At 41.1% G+C, this 23,835-nt stretch overlaps 1 protein-coding gene across 8 annotated transcripts in view; it reads right to left on the reverse strand.

Annotated features, from left to right (window-relative positions):
- UNC79 (unc-79 homolog, NALCN channel complex subunit) overlaps positions 1-23,835 on the reverse strand; it is a 261,393-nt gene that overhangs the window by 208,556 nt on the left and 29,002 nt on the right. For 2 of the 8 annotated variants that reach the window (XM_058655403.1, XM_058655398.1), the window contains exon 1: positions 17,534-17,767. The exons of the other annotated variants lie outside the window; for them this stretch is intronic. The gene's annotated coding sequence lies outside the window, so the exon portion shown is untranslated. Of the gene's footprint in view, positions 1-17,533; positions 17,768-23,835 lie in introns of those variants that run through there. 8 annotated transcript variants of the gene reach the window in all.

Genomic DNA, 23,835 nt, shown 5'->3' on the forward strand with positions numbered 1-23,835 from the left:
TTATCAAGATTGTGATAGTGATACACACACGCAAAGATTATGATAGTGATGACATGGGTGAATATACTGGGCAAAATTCATCAATATGTTCATGGAAAATGGGTAGATTTACATGTAACTATTCCCATAATACATAAAAAGAGGACAAAATCACATGCATTCTAATGAGCAACCATTTGGGCACTCTGGGAGATGCAACAATCATCAGAGGTTACACCTGTAACTTATAACTCGAATTTATGAAATGTAAGATAATGCTAACCTGAATATTCTCAAAATGTATCTATTTTGACATTTTAAACTAACAGCTAAATAAATATATTTCTATATACATATAGAATCACCACGAATAGGTTAAGTTCACATGCAAACAAATACAGTTCGGTTGCATGAGTAACTCTAAAAAATTTCAGACAAAATAAAGATATTAGTAAATATTAAATATTAAGTGATCTACACACAAGATAAGCAAAGAAGTCCAACACACGCATGATGGGAAGCATGAGGGAGAATGCCAGATCAGGGAGCAAATCAAATATGATAATCATACATTCAGAATACATTCCTCAAAAAACATTTTGAAATTACATGTGGAAAAGACATATTGTCATCATTTCAATAAAAAGATTTTAAAAATAAGTGAGCAGCTAATAAGAAGACTAAGAAGCTAATAGGGCAAAGAAAATAGGATGTCCTTCAGACTTTCCACCAATTCTTGGTGCTCAAAGAAAATGATATTAAAATTTAAGATACTCAAGTAAGGGAAATACAAATCAAGGATGTTATATATCTACTCCAACTGAACTTCAAGTACAAAAGTGGAAAAACACTATCACACACTTGCTAAATTCCAGGAGCTATTACCCCTATGAGCCCTTCTTAAGGAATCTGTTAGCAAACAAGCTTTGCACAGTCACAAACACTGAGAGACAGCAAAAGAAGAATCAGTGATGAGCATTGCTTATAGACACACCTGGAGAACAAAGTTAAACCATGGTTGTAAATCAAGAAATATAGATACAGCATAATATCAAAACTTGGGGGGCACCAGGATTCCATATGGACGCCAGCTGCTCCACTTCCCATCCAGCTCCTGCTTGTGGCCTAGGAAAGCAGTCGAGGACGGCCCAAAGCCTTGGGACCCTGCACCTGTGTGGAAGACCCAGAAGAAGCTCCTGGCTCCTGGCTCAGCTCCAACCATTGTGGCCATTTGGGGAGTGAACAAGCATTCAGAAGATCTTTCTGTCTGTATCTCTTTCTCTCTGTAAATCTGCCTTTCCAGTAAAAATTAAATAATTTTTTTTAAGAGAGACTTCTTTCTATAATTCTTTGTAAGCAGATTTGAAAACTCAGACGAAATACACAAATTTTTAGGGAAATAAAACTTGACAAAGTTGACCCCAGTAGAAACAGAAAGTCTAAACAAAGAAGGAAGTCACAGAACAAAGAAAGAAGCCAAAAAGTCCACCACAAAGAAAAAACAAAAAAAAAACACCTAAGCAGATGGCTTCCCCAGAGAACTCCTCAAAGTTTTAAAGATCAGATGGCCCAAACGCTACATTAATTATTCCAGAGTTTATAAAAAGAAGGAAAGAAAACCTCCAAACTGAATTTACACAGCAGGTGTAACATTCTTTCCAGACCTTACCTAGAATTCTCCCCAAACATCTACAGACTCTGTCATGGCAGATTCTTAAGTAAAATGCAAAAAAAAAAAAAAAAAAAGCAACATGTTCATTATTAAAACAAGTCATATGGTCTCCTTAGATACAGAAAATGAAGTTGACTCAGTATTTATTCATATGTGAAACAAAACAAAACTTATTAATAAAACAGGAGCTGATGAATACTTCTTTAGTGCATGACTTCAACTCAAAAGAATTTATCACTTAACAGGGAAATACTGGAGATTTTCCTGCCAGAGTTCCAAGTACAAGAGAAACACCTGCTCTCCCTGCTCTATTCAACACTGTGTTGGAGATGTTTGCCAACATAAATAGGAAAGAGAAGGCAGAAAGAAGAGTAAAAATCGGATATAAGAGAAAAGACAAAATTCATTTATATTTTCGAATCATCATATATCTTGAAAGCCCAAAAGAATAGGTTAAGAAACGCCTACAATAAGAAAATAATTTAGTAAGGTATGGTTACAAAATTAACATGCAAAAATCAATAACCTCATTGCATAAAATGAGACGATAGAAGAAAAGACACATTCCAATTGTTGTGGCCAAAAATTAAAAGACAGAACAGAAAAAGTGAAGCATAAACATGCTCAACCACAAACCCCAAAGTCTGTAAGAGAAAAACATACAACAAGCTTGGAAGAGCCAAGCCAGACTTGAGTCACACAGGGAAAGACACACCAGGTTCTTAGACAACAAGAGTCAACACGGCAAGGACTGACATCAGTACTCCCTAAGAAAGCTATTTCATAAATTTAATGTGTATCATTATTTTCTCCAGAACTATGCAACTCAAGTATAGGATTAATTTTGGAGAATCAACAGGCAAAATTAAATAAAATAAAACTAGAGAAATAATAAGAGTGTTGAGTAGGGGAGGAGATATTCTAGTAAAATTGTTTACAGAATGCTTAGCCTCCAGTTAGAGAAATGATGCTCTTAGGGAGCGACTATTGGTCCTCCATGAGTAAATCACACCATGTTAATTTCCACTTCCTGTTTTAAGGGATCTGGCAGGGCTTTAATGAAAGCTACAAAACATACAGACATCAAAGTGCAGTAAGACACCAATCAGAGATTCACCCAAAGCCAAGGACAGTGCCTACCACATTGCAGGACACAGGTCTGAGAACCCCAATGATACTTTAACTATTCCAGAGCATAGAAAAAGGAGAAATAAGTATTTGAGATACTGAATCTTTTTACAGGTGCCTCATTTTAAGAAAGACTGGAATGTCTTCTAAAACAGCAATACGTAAAGTAAGTAAATATATCCATATCATCAATGAATATTTTTGAGCAATTACTCTATATATTCTAATATCTCAGAAGAGTTCACTCCACTACTATGGAGGCAGAGAATTAACAAGGTGATGGAAATTAGTCAAGTGCTTCAAAGAGAATGACACAATTTGGTTTCTGTATTTTAAATAGATAATTCAGACATCAGAATGGATCTGGTGGGAAAAAACAGACAATGGGAGGTAAATAAAAAGGCTATAATAATAAAAGCATGACAAACCTCATAATTAGGTTGACAGTGGAAGAATAAATGAGACATCTGAGGAATATCTGAGAGAGAAAACCAGAATATTATTGTAAGAACACTGTCTCTCCAAGCTATTATGAGAACAAATAGTTTTAAAACAGTGTATAGGGACCTGCATTGCGACTTAGTGGGTTAAAACACTACCTGTGGCATCAGCATGCCCTATAGGTGCCCATTTGAGACCTGGCTACTCCACTAACCACCTAGCTCACTGATCAAGTACCTGTGAAAACAGCAGAAGACGGCCCACGTGCTTGGGCCTCCATATCCACATGCGAGAACTGGAAGAAGCTCCCAGCTCCTGGCTTCAGCCTGGCACAGCCCCGGCTATGGCAGCCATTTCAGAGCAAAACAGTGGCTGGAAGGTCTTTCTTTCTGTCTCTCTTTCTCTCTGTAAATCTGCCTTTCAAACAATTAAAAATAATTTTTAAAATGGTGTCTATATATGACATAGTAGAGACACACAATGAATATATAAATTTTGTTTCTAGAAAGCCTAAGATTGAAATATAGGTAACTCTGACATGCCAAACTAAGTACATGTGAGTTATCAATTTCCACTTCTAAGGCAAACTCATTTATCCTTAAAAAGAAAATATTCATATATAAACATATATTTGCATACACATTCATAAATATGCTTGTATACGTGCATACGTCTTCTCCATTTAGTCTAGTGTCAGAGATTCACAAGATAAACGATATGCTGTTTGAGAACATGGGTCTGAAATACTCTGAAGTAAAAATAAAACATCTGGATTGAAAGCTAACAATTCTGGATGAAATGAGGGCGTTTCCCATGCCACAGATTATCAACTTATTGGTAAGAACATGTAGTTCCTTCACACTTCCTAATGCAGTGAGCACTTCAGGCCTAAGCGTGCTGCCTATTTACTGGCCGAGCCATCAATACATGGAATCTGAACATCCACATAAAGCTATGGCATGCAGAGTACCTGACTTTTGATGGATTGCCATAGGATCCTAAGAAAAGTTTAGATGTATGCTATCAACGAGGAATCATAATTATTATATTAAACATATTAAAATATTATATTAAACATATTAAAATTTTAGCTAATAGAAAGAACCAAAACCACACTGAATGTTCAGGAAAAGCATAACCTGTTACATAAACATTGTACATTTTTATTTAGAAAGTATATCTTAAAGTATTTTTCATGACCAGTTTTATTTCCCGTGAACCCATTTGAAAAGCAGGCATGTTATGCCATGTGCATACTGTATAGGATGCAAATTTCCATATCTACAAAAAGGTAAAATCTTCAAATTCATAATTTCTGAAAACCTTATTATTAATACCTCCTTGCCAAAGATATTTCATCCATCCTCAACCATTTTCACTTGTTCCTAAAGCAATTTTTTTGTGCCAACACCATGCACTAGGCAACTGGGTCATATGCTGCAAACACAGGACACCATCTCATCTACATACCCAGTACAGTAAATGGGGCCACTCACAGGAAAACCAATCACTGAGACACTGTATGAACACACAAGTAGGGCAAACAAGAAAAACGACCATCAGGCTAAGTTTTCAAACAAAAGATTGAGCAATAAGAAAGCATTAGACATCTAACCAAGGGAGCTGAGGAAGAAAGGAAGGTGTTTCAGGCACAAAGAGCCTGTGCATTGGAGAAACTTAAATAATACACTGAAATCAGATCAAAAAGCTAAGACAGAGTTGCATAGGCTAGAATCAACAGGGCTGGGGGATTTGCTCATTCCTTACAGCAAAAAGTTGGAAAAGTAAAAAAAAAAAAAAAAGAGAGAGAGAGTTGGAAAAGTGAAAAAAAAAAGTTGGAAAAGTACAGAAAGACTCTCGGTTTCTCAACATGGGTGGGTAAATAGAGTACTGTTCACTGAAACGAATAATACAGCCTGGGACAGAAGACACGCAAATTTAGGTTTGGGGAAATGTGTAAGATACCTAGATGGGGAGGCCTGTGGTTCTAGAGACCTTTCTGAACTAGAAGATTGTATCTGGGAATCATCCACAGGGAAGTGTAACTGTTACAAGTGAATGCAACCACGAGTCTGGGATGTCAACGCAGCGGGTGGGAGGTGACCAGTGACAGAATCCTTGGGGGGAGAAAAAGATTTTTAAAGAGCAGGAAGAAGAAAGCCCTAAGGGTCAAAAATCCAAGTAAGAAGAGCCATAGAAGAAAGGAGAAAGGTAGAATTGAAACAAGGAATAAAACAACTAAATCAAATGACACAGAGAGGTTACACAGTCCATAGCAAAACAACAATTGCTCTTTCCACCAACCAAAGATGTAGTTACTATTACCCGTACACTAATATTTTCATGTATGAGTAAAACTATAAAAAGTTAGTAACACCGTTCAGAGATTTTTTTTTTAGTAACTAGATTGCAGTGCACTTCAGAGGTGAAAGTACTTGTCCGTTTTAGTAATAGTATCATACAATGGGTTAAAATATTATATAAAGGAAGCTATCTACTGATTTCTCCAGTATGGCTCTTACACATGCATGGGAGAAGGGTAACTTCAACTAATAGCTGTGCTAATTAACTATACTCCTAAATTTTTTGTCTCTAGGCCTGGCACAGTAGCCTCTCTTTTACACAGATCCCATATAGATGCTAGTTCATGTCCCAGCTGCTCCACTTCCCATCCAGCTACCTGCTTGTGGCCTTGGAAAGCAGTCGAGGATAGCCCGAGGCCTTGGGACCCTAACCCGCGTGGAAGACCCAGAAGAAGCTCCAGGCTCCTGCCTTCAGATCGGCTCAGCTCCAGTCACTGCAGCCATTTGGTGAGTGAACCAGCGGATGGAAGGTCCCTCTCTCTCTCTCTTTCTCTTTCTTTCTCTCTCTCTCTCTCCCCTCTGTGAATCTGCATTTCAAATAAAAACAAATAAGTTTTTTTTAATTGACACATATTCACATTTCTATACTTAGCTAACTGAACTTGTAGCTGAGTTATCAGCAGATTAATTTTCAAAGGTGACCAACATTTTGATGGATATTTACATAAGAGATGTATGTATACCTGTTACTAGACTGTCATCAAAATGTAAAAGGTGATGAATATGTAGTTCATGCTTTAGGAATATTTCTGTTTAAATGACCTATATGTGTTCCATCAAGGCATAAAAAGTCAAGGAGTTGCGATGCAGGCATTGCCTCCCTCCCAAATCAAGTTGGGCTGAGAGCTAAAGAAGCCTGGAGGTGAGGAAGGGAGACTCGCCAGTGCCTCCTTGAAATAAGATCACAATTACATTTTGTCCCGCAACACTCAGAGAAGCTGGATACAAACTTCATCATTATTCCAATTTCAGTACATGGATTTATACTTGATGATGACAATGATGATAAAAGTAAGAGCTAACATTTATTAGCCACTCATTAGGCGCCAGAATGCTGTGTGAAGCACTTTTCATGGATCACATTATTTAATCTCCACAATAACTCCTACTATCCCCACTTTATAGGTGATGCAATCAGGACTTAGAGAATGATGTGAACTTGCCCAAGGTCATCGAGTCTGCAGGAGGTGGAGTCGGAATTCTAACCCAGCTAACGGAATTACTCTAGAACCCCAGCACTGAACTTCAGCTCTTAGTAAACACAGAACGCCTCTGAAAACAGCATCAAGAACTCCATACTGGGGAGCTTTCACTCTCACAGGACAAAGAGACTTTGGGGCAGGTGACAGATTGGACTCCTTAAAATCCTAAATTAAAAAAAAAGACACATACACAAATTCTTGTTTTTAACATTTCTAATTCTCCACCAGACACGTAAATGTTTTTACTACTGTAAGAAAAAGGAAACATTTGGAGGAAAAAATTAAAAATGAACTCTTATGCAGTCGCCTGAGAAACGCAGGAAGATTTCACCTCCAGTTAAGAGCTATGCAGACAGCACAGGGCAACAGATCGAATGTTTAAAAACAGACTCCAAACTGGATCTACTAAGGCTGGCCCCTCCTTCCTCAGCATTACTTGGCTCATAAAGGAAAACGTCTTCCTATCACTGCGATACAGGACACTTCAAAGGTAAGTCACGTAATCTTTTTTGGATTGAAATGCAAACACTTCCTCTTGCTGGTTGAACCTAACTATGTCTACTTCCTGTGCAGGGGAAATCTTTATCTATATTAAAACAGTCCAAGGAAATAGAAATAGAAATAATATTGTGACTTTATCTTAAACCTAATTCTCTCTCCTTGGTCCTGAAAAGGTGGTTCTGTGCACACTCCTGCATGTGGAGGCGACATGAAGCTTCTGTCCTCTTTTCCTTTGATGGGCCCACTCTCGGTAGATTGGAAAAACAACTTGAGGCCCTTCTTTCTCTTTCCCCTCCCTGTTAGCCACCTCGACAAAGTGCAACAATAAAATGCTACCATCTATTACAAAGTATTTATGCACCCTTTTGTGTTTTTGCTCTATTTTCAGGTACATGGTGTGCACTCATTTTGCTGCATTTATGAGAAAAACAAATGCAAGCCCCAACTTAGCTCCTGTTTAACCAATGATAACTACAAGCATGCAGAGAGATCTTATTGTTTTCACAGTCGACTCCCATCTACAGTCTTTGCCCTCCAAAACTCTTAAGACTCCTCAATCTATCATGAAATGCATAAAATTTGCTCACTTTATATAAATAAAATAAACCCTTAGGAATAAACAACAATAGCCAGCACACCACTAATTCCTTTATAGATGGACACTCTGAACATAAAACTATTAATTGTCCAATGTCTCCCAATTAATCAAAAGGGCATACAAAGCTCAAGTCCATATGTTCCAGACGCAAATATGGTGTCCTTCACACCGTCTACAGACAAAAAAAAAATCTGGTTTTACAAACAAATTTAAAATAGCTACTTAAGTTCACCGATGGCATTAGACAATCAAGTCCACATCTTGATTTTATTCATCCTGGAATTCACCACCCAGGAAGAGAGAAGATAAGACCAAATATCCAATGTATCTCAAAATACAAAAAAGAGAGCACACAGCAGGGGACCTGAAGTTACTTACGTAATATGTAACTATCAAATCCAATGACAGGTGGCGTTTTTTTTAACAACCATATTATAATAAAATGTTCAAGACTGTGAGATCCTCAAGTGAGATGATGTGCTCCTATTCCAACTAGGATACCATTACTTAAAAGAGAACACATTCATTTTTTAAAAGAATTCTGTCAAAGCAAATTTTTAATTTTGAGGATAGATTTAATTTTTGGAAGCTGACCCAAAACATAGGAAAATCACAAGACCGTTTCCTAAGTATTTAGAAGAGATGGACCATTTAAATGGGAAATATGTGTTAGTACCATGACTGTCATCGGAGAGCATGCCATGTAGGAGGCTCACGACTACACCTTGCACATGTGTTTTCTCACTTAGAATCACAACAACCCCATCAGAATTATTACCCCTGGTTTACAGATGAGGAAATCAAGTCTAGAGGTGCCAATTATCTTGCCCAAGGTCAAACAAGAACATAACCAGGATTCAAACTCAGATCCTCCAGACTACCTAGAACGCGATGAAGAGATACGAGCACTGGATGAGAGGCAACCATACACAGCCTCCAGCGAGCCATTCCCGTGGGAATTCAATCAGTCCTCAGTTCATCCAACCTGGTGAACAAGTGACATACTGCGTTGTCACCACATACAAGACACTGTCCCCAGATATGACTACTGTTTGTGTTTCTCATGAAATGGCTTGAAGAGCTATTCTTTAGAAGAATTACACAGCCTTCTAACTAGTGACAGTGCAGCCAACAGAAGTGTACTGCTTTGGAAAAAATTAGAGACATTTTGATGAAAAAGTGCTATTACATATGTTAACAGTTCAAACTCACTGCTTCACAAAAACATCTTTTATTTACAGTCAGAAGTTGCAGCTCCTGAATCACTCGAGAACACTCAGCCAAAGGTTTCACATTCGCCAACCTACAAGTACATTCTGAAGGCCTACTTGGGCGCATTGCAATAAGACAGACTAGGGGGACCTTATTAGAAACTTGCTTCACCCACAAAAGGAGTTAGCAGGTTGTTTCCAGCCAAGCACATGGTCGGTCATTGCCAGGGCAACCAAAACCCTCCTGCACAATTTGTCAGTTTGTAAGAGCTAATCAACAAGGAACCCTGCTCTTTGAAAAACAATCAAATCACTTCCATCATTACCAGTCCCTCAGAGCCCTTGGCACTTTCTTGTAAGCCCCGCATGGCTGTGGGTAGCTTCAGCAGCAGCCATGTGGGTATTCATGAGTTAATTTTCCCCACATAGAATCCAGAATCTGCCTAGCTCTCTGCTCCCTCCCCTTCTCTCCCTTCTGGCCTCTTCAACCCGAAGTGGAAACTGCAGACACCAAACTCCCCGATGGCTCCAGCACCAGACACTGGGCATGCTCAGAAGGCCAGGCAGGCTTTGGTTGCAACTGACAGTTCCCCGCCCCTGACTTGCCGCTGCCCCCCTTCCCCCACTCCAACAAGAAATACTGAAATGTTTATCTGAAAGATACGAGGCCTCTTCTTTTTCCCTCAGAGAATGACCCCATTTTAATTTCATTTCCAAGGGTCCTTTGCTCTTGCGAACACCCCCACCCCGCCCGCGAGCCTGGGGAGCATCGCATTATTTTCAGCACCGGGGACAGCGCCGCGCTGCCATTACCGTCCGCCCTCCCCCACATTCTCTTCCGCCCCTCACCCCCCACCCGCCCCAACCTCAGCCCCCACCCCCGCACCAGCACAATGCCAAGGTCTCCCAGCAGCCGCTAACGCCGCAGCTGCAATAGCTCCCAGCCGGGGGGCCGGGCCGGAATGCCGGGCCGGCTGCTACTTACACTGCTCCGCTTTGGTGGACATGGTGCTGTCCAGATGGAAAGGCTTTGCCCCAAAATCTGTGTCGTGTGAGCTCCCTCGCTCCGCCAGCGATGTTGCGAGGAAAAGAGCGCATACCCCCCACCCCCCACCCCCTCGCTTTCCCCCTCCCTTAGGCCCGTGTCGCTACCATTCGGACAAAACGCACATCAAATTGCAGAATTCGGTCCCGGAAGGTTAGGAAATCGCCCCCGGAGAAATGGGTGGGATTTAATAGGCGGCCAAAGGCTTCCTGTCCGTCCCCTCCTGGAGCTGCCCGCGTTGATGTGGGCGGGGAGACCGAAAGGAGAGCGCAGGCTGCGGCTCCTGGTGAAATGGGAAAATGGGCTCGACCGGGGGAGGAGTATTTCCATTCATAAGGCGCACGGAGGGGACGGGTGTTTCCCAGAGAAAAGCCTCTTAAAGTGCCGGAGTCCCCGACCATTTGGAGCTCCCATTGGCGTTCTCCGGGCCTGTAAATCCTGCTCGCCAGCGCAGCCCCCGGGGCCTCAGCGGGGCGGCCGCAGAGGGACCCAGGTGCGTCCCGCGCTTCGTCTCAACCTCTGGGAGGAAGGAGAGGGAGGCGGATCCGGGGCGAGCTGGAGAGGGCCGAGGCCGGAGGGCGGCGAGGATGCTCCCGAGGAAGGAAGTGCGGGAGGAACCCTCAGCATGGCCTCCCGGCGCGCCGCGCCCGCGCCCCGGCCGCCCCTCGCCGGCGCGCGCTCTGGCTTCCAGCGAGAGGGTCCCACTGCTCCGGGGCCCGGCAGCCGGGCGAGGGGAAGGAGACTTCCACGGGCGGGGGAGCTGCACAGGCCCCAGAAGAGGAAGATGAAAGCCTGGAGACTGGGGGAAGCCAGGTGTGTTCCCTGGCAACCCCGCGGGTCGGATGCGGGCGCCTGAGGAAGCCCCCTCTCAGCTGAGAAGCCCGAACCTAGAGGACCTAGACGACAGGGAAGGGCCTCGTGCACGTGAGCAGGGAGATGCCTCGGGGCTCACGCGGAGTGCCCGCGCGGGCGTTGGGAGCCTGGACCTCGAGTGAGGAGAGAGCCTGCTTCCAGACCCCAAGTCCAGAACCAACCTTTTAATCTCCCTACTCCTCTGTTCTTTGTGAAATAGGAACAGTCACAACCTGCCCCTGTCACCTCAGAAGTTCCTGGGCGGATCAACTGGTGCAGTGGATGTGAAAGTCCAGCACAACACGAGGTCCCCTTCGCCAGAACTCCAAGGAACACAACCCAAAGTGCTGAGCAGTGATTTTATTTTTTTAATTGATAGCTACAGAGAGTAAATCCATGTTGTTATATCTCACTAAAAAATAATGACCCTCATTTTCAGGAATAGAATAGCAAAATCTGTATAAGTACAGAATCTTCTGCTTAAATTTCTTAACAATTGAGGAGAAAGATCATGGGCAATTATCATGGTAATTCTGAGTAGTTAAAGTCTACAAGCTTCGGGGAAGTGGCCGGTTACAACGCAGTCAATGCGGGTATTGCAAAAGTGGACGTGAAGAGTTAGCAACTTGGTCCTTTGAGTCATGTCTGTGACTCGGCACTGTCACCTCCCTCATTAGCAGGTCGGACCCATTGATGGGACAGGCTGTTCTGTTGAGCCATTTTTCATTTCCCCAAACTACAGCCCAACGAGAAGTTCCATTCCTTAGTCAAAAGATTCCGTGAAGAACGCTGCTGAGGAGTTCATTTGGGAAAAAAAATAAATCCATCCGAATTATTCTGAAGAAAGTACAAAGAACATAACAAACAGTTCTGAGAAGATGACAGACATTTTGTGTCATCAAAAGAAAGCTCAAGATTCATTCAGAAATTTGTAAAAAGCTTGAGGCTTGAAGAATGAAAACAATTTTTAAAAGTCTTAGTCTAGAAACAAAAGATGTTTTGGGAAACTATTCTTCCTTCCTCTACTCTTCCTGCTGTTGACCATCACTTCAACTTCCATTACCCACCAAGACAAAGTAGGTTCCTAAGGTCATGTACTGGGAAGTGCACAATGAGGGTTGGAATGTGGAGAGCTGTGTGACCCTGTGCAAGTTACTTAACTTCTCTACACATCAATTTCCCCAGCTGAATAAACGGTCATCTCATAGCCACGTTAAAGCCTTATGGGGAGGCCAGCACAATAGCCTAGTGGCTAAAGTCCTAGTCTTGCATGCCTGGAATCCCATATGGGCACCGGTTCTAATGCTGGCTGCCCGGTTTCCCATTCAGCTCCCTGCTGTGGCCTGGGAAAGCAGTCAAGGATGACTCAAAGCCTTGGGACCCTGCACCCACGTGGGAGACCCAAAATAGGCTCCTGGCTCCTAGCTTCAGACTGGCTCAGCCCCAGCCATTGCAGCCACTTGGGGAATGAACCAGTGGACAGATTTTTGTCTCTGTCTCTCCTCCTCTCTGTATATCTGACTATTCAATAAAAATAAATAAAAAAAAATAATTTTATAAATTCTTATGTTATCACTACTCAGTGCTATCAGATTAGTATTGTGTTATACTGTGCTAAATGATGCTTTAATTTTTAAAAGTCAAAATGTTTAACAATACATTAGACTATCTCCATAAAATCTATTCTGAATTTGTGGTTAATGGTACACTGCTGATGGGATTGCAGGCTAGTGCAATCACTATTGAAGTCAGTATGGAGAACACTTGGGCAACTGAAAATCCACCTACCATATGACCCAGCAATACCATTTCTAAGAATATACCCAAAAGACCTGTTACATGAGAAAGCAAAGTGCACCCCTATGTTCACTGTAGCAAATCAATAATCGCAAAAACATGGAAGCAACCTAAATGCCCACTAACAGAGGACTGGATAAAGAAACCGTGGTTCATCTACACTATGGAATACTACTTAGCTATTTAAGAAATGAAATATAATTGTTTATAGCCAAATGGGCCAAACTGGAGACCATTGCGCTAAGGGAAATGAGCCAATCCCAAAAGATCAAATGTCATATGTTTGCCCTAATATAATATGATGTCAAAACTAAGGGTTTTACCTGTGAATTCTACCTTATTGCACTTCCTAATTATGTGTACCTTTTATAATGAGACTTTGTGATATAATTCATTAATTAATCATCCACAAGAGACCGCTTGTAGTCACCTGAGCTTGTCAGTGTCCCTTTTATCGCTGTTGTTGCTACTGCCCATACATAACGATGATCTAGTCATTATTGAACTCACAGCGATACAGCTAATAGTCTCCTACACTGTTGGGAGACACCTCAGTGGCAGCATGATGGACTTGTGAAAATTCACGAAAGACATCCATTGTAAGAGTGGAGGGGAGAGGAGGGGCGAGGAGAAGGAACTTGGGGAGGGGGAAGGAAGACCCCAGTGCCTATTAAACAGTGTCATAAAAAACAAAATAAAGAAATTAAGTAGCTGAAAAAAATTTATACTTTTTCTTTTATTTGTTCAGCAATTACTAATTGAGTAACCACTACATGCCAAATACTGTTCTAGGCACTGGGGATACTTCAGTGACCAAAAAAGACAGAAATTTCTGCTTCACGGAGCTAATATTTCAGTGAGAAAAACAAAAATAAGTTAAATACATAAAGCAGGTGGTATATTAGACATTGATATATACCAAGAATAAAAAAATATTAAACTAAAAGAAAGAGGAAAGTTGTAGTATGGGACCTGAAACTTTGGAAAGAGTAGAAGTTTAGAGTAAGCTACCTATACACTATATATATGTATTTACAGTTAATATACCTCCAGATGTTTTTAATTTCATATGATTAGTATCATACTGCACATATATTAAAATTTGTGCTGTTGGGCCATGCACCGTGGCACAGTAGGCTAAGCCGCTACCTCTGGCACTAGCATCCCATATGGACACCAATTCATGCCTGCTCCACTTCCAGTTGGCTCTCTGCTTAGAGCCTTGGGAAAGCAAAGAAGGATGGTTCAAGTCCTTGGGACTCAGCACTCTCCTGGGGGACATGGAAGAAGTTCCTGGCTTTAGATCAACTCAACTCTCGCCATTACAGCCATTTTAGGGAGTGAACCAGCAGATGGAAGAGCTCTGTCTCTCCCTGCTGTAACTCTTCCTTTCAAATAAAAGTAAAAATAAATCTTAAAAAAAATACTGTTGCTCAATATTACATTTTTACTTAATTGTGTTAATGAAAACTTATTCTTTCATCTTTTACTTCTCCACAGTATTTAGTTTTATAAATGTCCCACAACTTATCTACTCATTATAGGATAGATAGTAATTTTGTTTATGCCCCTTTTTTGCTATTACCAAAAGAAAATTACCATGAGTATTCTCACACGTGTCAATATGAAAATGTGGGAGAACTCACTAGGGATTGTGTGACCTCAGCTTTTACTAGAATCTGCCCAATTCCTCGCTGCAATGACCATATCAACATAGATCCTCTCTGTTTTCCACTTCCACTGTGAGCAATTAAATAGTTGTCAGGTTCACCTTATCAAAAATAACAACTTCTGAATAAAAGACTTTTTGGAAAAGCCATCTAAGGGAATAGAGAAATTCTGGCAGGTATAAACACTTTGGAGAGTACATTTCCATTCTTCACAGCTTGTGTGTGACCTGAAGGATGCCACACCTGTTATCTGAAGATTCCACCATCATTCTCACAGCCTTTTAGTCTGAAATAGAAAACTGCACAGTTTAAACCGACCATATCCAGCGAAAAGTAAGGTAGAAACTCTGAGAAAAAGCCAAATTGAAGGATGTCTGCTCAAATCCGTACCTCATCTCCGCACTATTCATGTGCAGACAATCAAGGATAAAAGAACTACAGTGAACACTTGAACTACCAGTCCAGAATGATGTTGCTGTTCCGTTAAATTAGATCCTCGTTTTAAAAAAAAAAATCAACATCCTTCACCTAATTCAGTCTCCACAAAATACTATTTACAATGTCCAAGGAACAATCTGAACTTACTCGACACACTAAGAAACACAGAAATGTGACTCATTTGACTTTCATCAAGATAATCTAAAGAAAATGAGCACATGCTTTAATTAACAAAGGTTTTAGATCGTCTGTTCCTCTAAATGAAATGAAAGAAGATATCACCTGGCCAGCATGATCACCTAGTGGCCAAATACTCCAGGATCCCATATGGGCACCACTTGCATGCTCTAGGATCCCATATGGGCACCACTTCATGACCTGGCAGTCCAACTCTTTGCTCGTGGGCTGGGAAAACAGTAGAGGATGGCCCAAAGCCTTGGGACCCTGCACCTGCCTGGGAGAGCCGGAAGAAGCTCCTGGCTCCTTGCTTCCAATCGGCTCAGTTCTAGCTGTTGCAGTCATTTAGGGAGTGAACCAACAGATGGAAGAATTCTGTCACTGTATCTCCTCCTCTCTCTAAATACTTCACTAAATTCTACCACGTGAATTTTAGAAGCAACTTATCAAAAAGCTTATTGAAAATTTTGAATGGAATGACATTGGATTTAGGAACAAGTTTAGAGATAATTGGTCATTTTAGTGTTCCCACATTCACGAATAGGATTTCTGTTTCCATGTACCTAATTTTTCAATAAAAGTTGTAGCTGTCTCCATTAGAATCCTGAATATTTTTTGTTAGATTTATTTCCAAGTATCTTACAATTTTTATTGGTATTTTGAGTGGGATATTGCTTTATAACACATTTTTGTTATTGTTGAAATAGAGAAAGAATATTTTTTTATCTGATATCCAGCAACCCTATTACAACCTCTCAATTCAGGGCTGGCACAATGGCACTTCTGGCTGATGGCATGCCTGCAGCAGCAGCAGCATCCCTTGTGGACAACAGTTCAAGTCCCAGCTGCTCCACTTCTGATCCAGCTTCCTGCTAACAGCCTGGGAAAGCAGTGGATGGTGGTTTAAGGCCCTGGAACTCTGCAGCTCTAACTCTCAGCTTCAAACTAGTCCACCTCTGGCTGTTGTGGCCATTTGGTTAGTGAACAGGCAGCGGAAGATCTGTCTCCCTCTCTTTATAACTCCTTCAGGTAAAGTAAATGAATCTTCTCAAATAAAAAGCTCCTCTTTCCAGTTTTAATGCATGTGAGTTTTCTAAAATGTCCTACATAGACAATTTAGTTCCTACAAATAGAGTTCAGATTTATACCTCCGAGGTATCATCATTGTTTAATCATTAAGAACCCCAAAGTAATCTTGAATAAATGAACTCTAACCTTTCCTTTATTTCTAATGTTATAAATAATGCTTCCAAAATCATGACTATATTTGTTACATTCACTACAAAACATTTTTATATAAGCCTTGATAAAGCTGAGGTATTGTCTGTTCAATTTAGCAAGAGTGTTTAATGATGCAAATTTACTGAGATTTTGTTGAAAAATACATTGAGGGCTTGGCAGCGTGGCCTAGTGGCTAAGGTCCTTGCCTTGATCCCATATGGCCGCTGGTTCTAATCCCGGCAGCTCCACTTCCTCTCTGTCTCTCCTCCTCTCAGTATATCTGACTTTGTAATAAAAATAAAAATAAATCTAAAAAAAACAAAAAAAAGAAAAATACATTGAGCGGTACATTGGTACAGAGGTGCCAAATACCCTCTCCCTGACCCCAAACACAGATACACACACCAAAAAATTGCTTCTTTTACTAATATCTCATGCTACTTTGATACATTTATCCAAGTTCATTAATATCCATATAGCATAATTAATTTTAGTTTTCATTCTTTACGTTATAGTCTTAGAGATGAGCCTGTAAAAGTCTCTTGAATTCTCTTACGATGTTTCTTTTCTCCAGCATTTTGTTCTGATCCTTTAAGGGAGCATGCTACTTGTTTATTTGCCATTGCTGTAACAAGACATTTAACATTAGGGCATACCCAAATATAAAGAAAAGAGGTTTGTCTGTGCCCAGTTACGAAGACCCGTAGTCCAAGATTGGGTGGCCCCATTTGTTCACCATCTTCTGGGGGAGCTCCCCTGGCTGTGTCATACACGGTAGTTGGCAACATGGTGGGAACACAAGGAAGACGAAAAGCCTGCGACGGGCAGGGTTTGGTCTTGTTCTCTTCCTAACAAGCCATTCTTGCAGTAACTGTGTTAGTCCCTTCTCGGGTGACACCACAACAACATAACCACCTCACACTAGGCTGCACTCTGAACAGCCCCACCGCCTCCCAGCATTTCCACACAGTATTTGCAGTATTTTGGTGCACAGACCCCAAGAAGCAACCACACCCGACCCAAAGTGGCCGTTCTTGGTTACGTTACTCTCTGTTTCAGTCTTTGTATTACCATAAAATCTTAGTTATTTTAAATTCCCTTCCTGATCATTCTAGAATGTCTACCATCTCTGAGTCTGGAACTAATGCTTGCTTTGTTTTTCATATCATGTTTTGTTTTGCCTTTTAAAATGCCTTGTAATTTTTTGTTGTTGTTGAAAATGAGCAGAATGTACTCACATTGGGCAATGGCAGTGGAGGAAAACGGGCGTTTAGTGTGTGGCTTTATGCTTGTGTTTTACGCTTGTTTTACAAGGAGTCAGTCCGGGTTGAATACTGCTGTATCTGTGGTTGCAAAAACCTCACGTTTGTTCTGTAGTCTTTGCTTTGTCTCCCATCATCCAAGTTTCCCTACAGACTTTGAAATATTCTGCGTTGAAGCTGTCCCACTTGAGTTTCTTAAGCTTCTTGCTTTCCCTAGTATGTGAATCAGCAAAACTAGAGTCAGCTTCTGTTATCTGAGAGCCTTTCCCTAACTCGCCAAAGATTCTGATAATTCGTTTTAACAACAGACTTTTTTTTATGGAGAACAATAGCTCTGGTGGTTCATTTTCATTTGATTTTGAGTATTTTTCTAATTGGCATTGTGATTGGCTCTTTAATTTAAACAGGGAATTTTATTGCTATCTTTATTGTGGATTTCTAACTTAGTTGCAGTATTTCAGGGAACATGACCTATGCAACATCAGTTCTTTGAATTTTCAGATTTTGTGACATAGTAAAATGGATCATTTTTACAATGTTTTCAGATTACTTGCAGTATTCCCTAGTTGTTGGAAAACAGAGCTATTTTAACTAATTTTGGAAAAGAAATTTTCTATATCTGTCAATTTTGGGCATACATGATTTATAAGTTTTTCACAATTTAAGTGTAGTTTTCATTCGTTTCTCCTTGTAATTCTGTCAGCTTTTAGTTACAGATAATATGCATAATATGTACTATTTTAAGCATTATATTGTTAAAGAAGAACATTTGCAATCATTACATATTGGTGTATTATCTGAATATGTTGCAAACTTATTTATCATTTCAAATTATTTTGCTCTGAATTCTAATTTGCAATGACTTGTCTACATTAACTTTTTAAAATCAGTATTTTGCTTCATACTTCCTTTGTGCATCATTTCTCATCGCTCAGTCCTCACTCACTCTGTGTGGTTTTTAGTTTGTCTCCTTTAACAACAAATATCTGCTTCCTGGGTAGGTAAATTGAACCTTTTAAAATTTCATTTTCAAAATATTTTATTTTTATTTGAAAGGCAGAGAGAGAGACAGAACTTCCACTACCAGGACTAGGCCAGGCTGAACGCAGAGGTGTAGAACTCAGACCAGATCTCTCACGTGGGTGACAGGGTGCTGAGTGCTCGAGGGGTCACCTCCGACTTAACAGGGTGCACATTAGCAAGAAGCTGAAGTGAGCAGAGCCGGGACTCAAGTCCAGCCAGTCCCGAGGAGAAGGTGCGTGTCCCAAACACTGTCTCATCCACAACACTGAATGCTCATTCCCGGTTATTTAAAAAATAAATAAATAAAACTCTAGTCATTCTACATCTGAAAATGTTGCCCTTTTAACTATGCAGAAGATTCTAAGTCAAAACCATTTTCTCTTCAACATTTTAAAGATACTAACATCTTTTTTTCCTGAATTTTTTTGTAGAGGAGAGATGTACAGGATGTTCTGCCTGAACCATTCACATGGCACTTGCTTGGTTCTTGTTGTTGTTAAAGATCTATTTAATTATTAAAAAGTTAGAATTACAGTGAGACAGGAAGAGTCTTCCCTCTGCTGGTTCACTTCCCAGATAACCATAATGGCCAAGTCAGGATCCAGGAGCTTCTTCCAGGTTTCCTACGTGGGTGACAGAAAACTGGACTGCAAATGTTGCTTTCAGGGCATGAACTGGCACCTAGATGGGATGCAGCTGGCAGAGGGGGCTTTACCCACTGGCCACTTGTTTGATAACTTGTATCATCCTTATCTACTTCCTGTGAGATTCTTGGGAACTGTTATACTTTTTTTTAAAGATTTATTCTATTTTTATTGGAAAGGCAGATATACACAGAGGAAGAGAGACAGAGAGGAAGATCTTCCATCCAATGGTTCATGCCACAAGCAGCCGCAACAGCTGGAGTTGAGCCAATCCGAAGCCAAGAGCCAGGAGCTTCTTCTGGGTTGGCCACATGGGTGCAGGGCCTCAAAGATTTGAGCCATCCTGAACTGCTTTCCCAGGCCACAAGCAGGGAGCTGCATAGGAAGCAGTGCCACAGGGATTAGAACCGGTGTCCACATGGGATCCCGGGGCGTCCAAGGTGAGGACTTCAGCTGGTAGGCTATTGCGCCAGGCCAGGAAACTATTATATTTCAACCAGAATTTTGCTCCCCTAAACCACCCAAAGACTCAGAAGTCTTAATGAACAGTTAATGTTGTCATGGCATAGTGTGTTAAACTACTAGCTGCAGTGCTGGCAACCTCCCTGCTCATGTGTCTGGATAAGCAGCAGAAGATGGTCCAAGTGCTTGGCTCCCTGTACCCATGTGGGAGAGGAAGCTTCGGGCTCCTGACTTCAGCCTGGCCCAGCGAGATCCTGAAATGGTGGATGGAAATTTCTCATTCTTCTGCCTTCTCACTCTGTAACTCTAACTTTCAAGTAAATAAATCTTTTTTTAAAAAGCTAGTGGGTAAAAAAAAAAAAAAAAAGTTGATGGGTGATGATTAGAGGTGGAGTCCTGAACTACTTAAGACTTGTGGCAGCTGAGCCTAGTGGGAGGTCTATTTAGGCCACTTGAGGAGTGCCCTCAGACTAATTCCTGGAACAGAGCTCGTTCGGTAAGTCAAGCTTGCTTCCCATCCCCCCCACTTGCTCATCATGTAGTCATCCCACCAGAGGCCGGGGATCTCCAAAGTGTCGGGCTGGAAGCAGCCCCTCTCGCCTCCTAAGCAGCTTCTCTCTGGCATTTTTATTCAAGTACTGAAGAGGCGGCAACTACAGGATCAGAGGTCATCTATATACCCACATCAAGTTAAATACACAATCACCTCCACTAGGACAAAAGGAAGGTGACCTCTGGGACACCCTCCCACTCCAGCCCCGACTGGGCCACTGGCTGTCTTTTACACATACTAAATTTTTTTTCCATCTCATCAACTTATCACTATCTTGTAGATTAACACCAAATTGCAAGATCTCTGTGGAACATAGAAAGTGCTTCTACATACATGTAGCATGCAAAACAAGGAAGAAATGGTTACAGAGATGACATCAATAAAAATGGCCAAGCAAGGAATCAAAAAATTTTCTCCATAAAAAGCAAAGAGAAAACTGGCAAGAATCATCAGAGTCCACTCTACGGAAGAACCTAGGCTTGCAGCAATCCAGCAGCGTTCACACAAGAGAGATGACTGAATTTCAGCAAGAGGAACGAGTCCTGCAATGTTCTAATGTACCCACTCCCTTCTCCTGCTCTCCAGATCCTCAGCAGCCTTGAAACACAACAGGCGACATTGGCAGTGAAAACCAGCGGCTGGCAGCATCTGGAGACAGCGTCTGGAGAGAACAGGATCAGACTAGGCCTTCATCAAAGCCGCATTCCCCAGAGGAGCATCATGAGCTGATCTGTCTGGTGGCTCCCTAGAAGATGTCAGAAAATTGTCTGTATTTTACCTGACTCGGATCTTGCACAAGTGCACACTCAAAAAGGCTTTCCCAAAACATTTGTCAAGAATAATTAAGGCAGCTCTTTTTTAGCTTCACAGATGCCTAAAGAGTTGGATAATAGTTGAGGCAAACAATAGACTAACCAAAAAGCTTAAAAAAGGAAAAGATGAGAAATGAAATGGCCTAAGGGTTTGTTATGACTTAAACAGGATCCTTTGAGTCGGAAAGAACTACTCTTGAATGTTGGTTTGCATCCATAACCATGAGGGATCATCTGGGAAGGCCCTAAGGTCTCACCTTGGACTGACCTTGAAGTATGGCATAAGTAGGAAGTAAAGGTTGTCAACTGCCTGGGTGAGAGCTGAAAGCATTCCCAAACACACACACACACACACACACACACACACACAGCTGAAGACGTTCCCAAACACACACACACACACACAGAGCTGAAGACATTCCCAAACACACACACACACACACACACACAGCTGAAGGCATTCCCAAACACATACACACACACACAGAGCTGAAGACGTTCCCAAACACACACACACACACACACAGAGCTGAAGACGTTCCCAAACACACACACACACACACACACACACACTTGTTCTCAGCAAAGACTGGAAGGCCAATTTGTTCCAGGCAGTTAAGGTAACTGACCACTAACTACCCAACTAGATTTCAGAAAAGTTACTCAACAGTTAAAAATAACCTGTTACAACAAACTCTGAAAAGTGAAGGAAAAAATCTGGCTTCCAGAGTTACCAAATACAGCATTTAAGTATCTACTTTTCAGCAAATACCCACAAGCCAGGCAAAAAACCAAGGATGAGCTATGTACAAGGGGAATACGTAGAAACTGCACAGGAGAAAGCTCAGACATGGAACCTACTAGACAGGAACTTCAATCAGGTCTTTAAAATATGCTCAAAGAACTGCAAGAAATCATAGCTAAAAAAACTGAAGGGAAACATAAGAATGATGTGTCATTAAATTGGAAATAAGGAAAGAAAAAAAATTAAGCCTGTAAAGAAATTCTGAAGTTGAAGATGACAATACAGCTCACTAAACAATCTCAACAGAAGACTTACAAGGCAGAAGAAAAACATTAGTGAAATTGAGAGTGCCCAGTTTGAAAAACAAGGAAAGAAAGGAACTATGAAAAATGATCAGAATTTCAGAGGCCTGTGAGCCACCATCAAGCATCTTAGGAGGAAGAAAGGAAAAGGTACAGAAAGAATACCTGAAGAATTGTCGTAAGAGCTGACATTGTGCTGTATCAAGTAAAGCTGCCACCTGCAATGCCTGTATCCACAGTGGGCATGGGTTCAAGTCCTGGCTGCTCCACTTCTGATTCAGCTCCCTGATACTGTGCCTGGGAAAGCAGCGATTGTGGAAATAAAGGAATAATAAGAACGTCACACATGGGGAAAAAAAAGCTGAAGAATTAGGGGAAAGCCAGTACAAAACGTATAAATATTTTCTATGAGAAAAATCTTCAATCACAACCAAAAGAATTCTTAAAGTTTTAATAACAATTTTTAAAAATGGGTTCAAGTTCATTGTTCCCATAAATAGGATATGCTAAGGAAAATGCTGAACTACCAGATACTACCCGATCCACCAGGAGAGTTTAATGCACACGCTTCACTTGTCCATGCTCCCGTGACACCATCTCGCCCTGCAAAGCGGCTAGAATGCACGTGGAATGCTCTACCGTCTCCATCTCTAAATTACTCCTAACAGCTAAAAATGTTTGGAAATAAGCCTATCTCATTTGGCTCAGCTTGATAAAGAAAGTTATTCTACTTGCTATGTTAATTATGTGGAACTATAATCTTTATTCTCAATATGATAATAATGAAAATAATCCAATGTAAAACCAATTTCTTTTTTTAAAAAGATTTTATTTATTTTATTACAAAGTCAGATATACAGAGAGGAGGAGAGACAGAGAGGAAGATCTTCCGTCCGATGATTCACTCCCCAAGTGAGCGTAACGGCTGGTGCTGTGCCGATCCGAAGCCAGGAGCCAGGAACCTCTTCCAGGTCTCCCACACGGTGCAGGGTCCCAAAGCTTTGGGCAGTCCTCGACTGCTTTCCCAGGCCACAAGCAGGAAGCTGGATGGGAAGTGGAGCTGCTGGGATTAAAACCGGCGCCCATATGGGATCCCGGGCGCGTTCAGGGTGAGGACTTTAGCTGCTAGGCCACAGCGCCGGGCCCAAAACCAATTTCGGAAACGAGACCAACTGAACAAGAAACATTTATTGAATCCTATGTGCAACAGCTTTAGTTGTCCACTTTTCTGGAACAGCAGAGTCTGCATCTGTTACTCTTCCTGTATGTATTGAACCATGACCTGATATGAGCCCCATTATTGATATTTCTGCAAAGAACATCCATCTGAAGAAAATGAACATTCTACCTTTTGTTTTTGGCAAAACAAAATTTTTTTTCTTAAAATGAATGAAGACTGTTCTTATAAAATAACAATGACAAAACCCCAAATTGCATCCGAACTTAGTATAAAAGCAAATGAAATCCCAACTTAGGAGTATTTTTTTTTTTTTGCAACAAAAGCCAGGTTTCAGCCTATCACAGGAAACCAACCAAATAGACCATGCACAAATAAGGCAAAAACCTCACCACATGAAGTCCAATCAGGAAAAAATGTAGCTCCAACCAGTAAAATGATGTCTACTTTTCCCTTTCTGGAAACCCACTGCTCACACTCTTGGTAGAGTTCACTGATCTTCCCCAGGTTCTTAAGGCCAACTAGATCATGAGTTGTTCTTTGCTCAAATAAAATCGGCT

The sequence above is a fragment of the Ochotona princeps genome, chromosome 26 (genome assembly GCF_030435755.1).
Source record: "Ochotona princeps isolate mOchPri1 chromosome 26, mOchPri1.hap1, whole genome shotgun sequence".
In the NCBI taxonomy this organism is placed as follows: domain Eukaryota; kingdom Metazoa; phylum Chordata; class Mammalia; order Lagomorpha; family Ochotonidae; genus Ochotona; species Ochotona princeps.